The sequence below is a fragment of the Mesoplodon densirostris genome, chromosome 14 (genome assembly GCF_025265405.1).
Source record: "Mesoplodon densirostris isolate mMesDen1 chromosome 14, mMesDen1 primary haplotype, whole genome shotgun sequence".
Taxonomy (NCBI): Eukaryota; Metazoa; Chordata; class Mammalia; order Artiodactyla; family Ziphiidae; genus Mesoplodon; species Mesoplodon densirostris.
In genome coordinates, this window is record NC_082674.1 from 69,149,415 (window position 1) to 69,154,141 (window position 4,727).

A 4,727-nucleotide genomic window follows, 5' to 3' on the forward strand; every position below is an offset into this window, starting at 1 on the left:
GGCTGGGCCCGTGAGCCATGGCCGCTGAGCCTGCGCGTCCAGAGCCTGTGCTCCGCAAGGGGAGAGGCCACAACAGTGAGAGGCCCGCATACCGCAAAAAAAAAAAAAAAAAAGAAAATGTTCATATTTCTATTTAGATTTTATTAAATACACAGACACATTCAGGAAGAATTAATATATTTATTATGTTGAGTCTTCCAATCCATCCTCTCACTTGAACTGGGTCCTCATTAATATCATCTCAAAAAATTTAAATTTTCTCCAAAATAGTCTGCACACTATTTTTTTAGAGGAAAAAAATGTTCAATAATACCAAAGAATGGTATAAATACAAAATAACAAGAACATTTAAAACACCTTTGGTGGTGGTATAAATTGGTACACTATTTGGCAACGTCTTTAAATTTTACCGTTAACGTACTCTGTGATTTAACAATTGTATTTTTAGGAGCTTTTCCTAGAGAACGTTTGATAGGTTTTATATATAGTGGGCATACCATAGTATATTTTCACAATGGAAAATTATGCATCAGTAACAATGAATGTGGCTGGCTACAATAATTTAGAAGACTCAGAAATCTAATACATAGTTAACAAATGTCAGTTTCAAAAGAGTATAATATGCTATACCACAACTTTATAGTTTAAAAATGAACAATTACTTTACTATTGCTGCTGCAACAAAGTATCTCACAAGTAGTGACTTCAAGCAACACAAATTTATTCTCTTACAACACTTGAGGTGATAAGCCTGAAATACGTCTTATGAGGCTAAAACCAAGGTGTCAGCATGGCAAACGTCTGGGATAAAACCACAAACAGAAAAATAAATGTAAAATTTAGAAAATTGGTCACCACAGGACAGAGTGGAGAGGCAGGGATTGGGATAAAGAAAAAACACATGCAATGACATCCGGATTGTTCTAACTCTTCAAGTTCTAGCCTGATGCTGAGATGCCGAGTGTGGTTCCCAGGGAAGGAACTTGGTGGTTCTGAGGTGCTCCGGGTGCACCCTGCCTCTGTAATGGGATCGCTGCAAAACCAACGCTGAAAGCTGTTTTCACTTAATGGCTTTTTTCATAAAAGCAAAAATCCTCTTCAGATTTCTTCCAGTTAGAGAGAACAGGCCCTAATAAAACAGGACCTGTTTAAAACAGGACCTAATAAAACAGGTCTTTCATAAAAGCAAAATGGCGTAAACTTTCTAAAAGCAAGGGATAGCTGTAATCTGAATGATGTTTATCCCCTTTGCCAGAGAAACAGGAACTTTCTGGGTTATAGTATTTCCCGTCGGTTTTTAGCAAATGGGAATTTAAATTCACAACATTAGAGTACAAAAAAAGGCCACTTTCTCTTATTAGATTTCTCTAATCTTTCTCTAGATTAACTTTAATCAGCTAATATGTGCTGTTGTTTTAGTCTTTCAGCTAATTACAGCCCTATAAAGTGTAGAAAACTAATAGCATTGCAAGTATTCTTTGCCCATAGACAGGCAAGTGGATTCCATCAGGGGGAGAGACAATTGATTTCTCTTCCTCTGTGCTAAAAGCTTATTTTGCATCTATCAGTAATTTCTTTTTAGCATTTCTGATTGCCTATAAATGAGGAGTGTTTTGAATTTTCCTTTGATACACCGTATTGGTTCCCTCATTAATTAACGAGTTACATATAATCTTTAACAAATTATTCTTTTTTTTTCTGAGAGTCACGATCTTACCTTAAAAAAAAAAACAAAAAACATCTTACCCTTTCATGGGGTCTAGCAGTTTGACTCCATTTGCCCACCCCTAATTGCAAAAATATACTAACACCTTCACTGTAGTAATAGGCAAAGTTTACTGTGCACTAAGTAGATCACAATAGCTCTGCTAACAGCTTGAAAATGTTAAAACAAGTTGTCTAAGTAAAGTTTTACAAAGCCACAAAAAAGGATTCAAATTCAGGTCTGCTTTACTCCTGGGCTCCAGCTGTTAACCGCTGTGTTATATTTATTCCTGAAGTACTTTCATAACCACAGAAATTTTCTGCTTGCTCAAGACTGATGCAGGCTCTATACTTCAGAGTTTGCTAATCTCTTGGCCTCATTCCGAAGTCACAAGCCCTTCAGAGCATAGGGAGAGTAGATGTCGTCACCCTCAATTTACTTACATGGAGTAACTCGTGAGGTTCAAGGACTCGGTCAACATCTCACAAACTCCAAGTGATGGAGCTACTTCTCCAACCCAGACCTTCTGATTCTGAATTCTTCCATACTGCTCCATTGGAAGAGAAGGTTGTGGGGTCACCCCCAGACAGGCCAGGGAGGAGGAGTTTACCGCCGGGTGCCCACACTCAGTGACATCCTGGACAGAGTTCTGAAGCTCTGCAAGAACTGACCATAGACTGCTAAGCCAAGCTTGGACCAATTCTCTAAGACACTTAGATCTTAGGACTATTTTTTTTTCCTTTTTTAAAATTAAAGTATAATTTTAAAGTATAATTAATTTACAATGTTGTATTAGTTTCAAGTGTACAGCAAAGTGATTCAGAGATATATATATATATATATATATATATATATATATTTATATATATATATTCAGGTTCCTTTCCATTATAGGTTATTATACGATATTGAGTATAGTTCCCTGTGCTATACATTAGGTCCTTGTTGGTTATCTATTTTATATATAGTAGTGTGTATATGTTAATCCCAAACTCCTAATTTATCTCCCCCCTTATCTCCTTGGGTAACCAGAAGTTTGTTTTCAATGTCTGTGAGTCTATTCCTATTCTGTAAATAAGTTCATTTGTATCATTGTTTAGATTCCACATATAAGTGATATCATATGATATTTGTCTTTCTCTGTCTGACTTACTTCACTTAATATGATAATCTCTAGGTCCATCCGTGTTGCTGCAAATTGCATTATTTCAGTCTTTTTTACGATAGAGTAATAGCTCATTGTATGTATATACCACATCTTTATCCATTCTTCTGTTGATGGACATTTAGATTGCTTCCATGTCTTGGCCATGAAAAGATGCTCAATATCACTAATTATCAGAGAAATGCAAATCAAAACTACAATGAGGTACCATCTCACACAGGTCAGAATGGCCATCATCAAAATTCTACAAATAATAAATGCTGGAGAGGGTGTGGAGAAAAAGGAACCTTCGTACACTTTTGGTGGGAATGTAAATTGGTGCAGCCACTATGGAGAACAGTATGGAGGTTCCTTAAAAAACTAAAACTAGAGCTACCATATGATCCAGCAATCCCACTCCTGGGCATATATATACCGTGAGAAAACCATAATTCAAAAAGAGTCACGTACCACAATGTTCATTGCAGCACTATTTACAATAGTCAGGACATGGAAGCAACCTAAATGTCATCAACAGAGGAATGGATAAAGATCTTAGGACTTATTAGGACATTAATGCAGCAACATTTCCCCAGGGCTTGCTTTATATCCGGCATTCAAAGAGTTTATAACCTAAAAGCAGACAGTGGGCAGCATCCTTGGCCTTGAAAATAATTTATCAAATGTGAAACTCTCTTTCTGGGTATGAAGTTTTCCTGAGCCTACCCTAAGCAGGAGGAAGACTCTAATGAGATGTAATCCCAATTACACATTTTCTCCTCCAACAAATTCATCCTCCTTCCTCAAGTCATTCTGAGATTCCTAACCCCCATCTGTGAGGTCCTCTTCAAAGAGCTTATTTTCTCTCACTCTACCTGGAAGAATTACCTCAATTCACCATAGATGTATTTTACTTTGCAAATATTCATTTTCATTCTTGTAATGAATGAGATGTAATGAATATTCTTTCCAGACTTTTTTTTCCAGTGTTTTCAAGTTTGACAAGTTGTTATTCACCAACCTAATCAGTCTTTTTTAAAATTCTTTTTCAAATTCTTTTCCCTTTAGGTTGTTACATAATATTGAGCAGAGTTTCCTGTGCTATATGGTAGGTCCTTGTTGGTTATCCATTTTAAATATAGCAGTGTGTCCATGTCAATCCCAAACTCCCCAATCTTTCTAGATATTTTTAACAGAGAGCTGCCTGAAGCCCCGTGTGTGTGGTGCAGTGAGACTGCAGGAATTCCAGCGGTATTGTCTACATTCAGAACTTGAAATTCAGCTCCGGGGGTGTGGGTGGAGAACAGCAAGCATTGTTTGCTAAACCCCATGCTCTTCAGACTGCTGGCTTGTACTGCCCGGCTCTGTGTGACTTTCCGGTGGGTGGGTCCCTGGCTGAGGACCTGTCCTTTTGTCCTCTTGTTTTAAGAATATCCCCTTTTTGGAGGACAGCATTTTCCCCTCCTTTCTTCTTTCTGATGCATTGTGTTTTTTTTTAACTTCTGCATTTATAACTCTGGCGACACCCCCCTCCCCATACACACAACCCCTTTGGAAGATAGCATAGTAAGATAACAGGGCTGCTTCCTGAACCAGGTCCAGGACAAGCACAAGCTCAGAACAAGGACAGCCTTCACCCGTGAAACAGTACACCAGCGAAACCCAGAATCCGAGTTTCACTTGCGCTTAGTTACCCAGAAAAATTCCTGTGAGGAAACAAAATAAATGAAACCCTGTGAGGCCTTCCTTCCTTTTAAACTGGTCCAGGGCCATGGTGCTAGGTGACCCCTTATTTTTAAAGTTTCTAACTGGCTCTCTTTCTAGTGTTTCCATTAGTTCAAAGATAATATGCCAATAGGGATAAAAATATTGAAATAA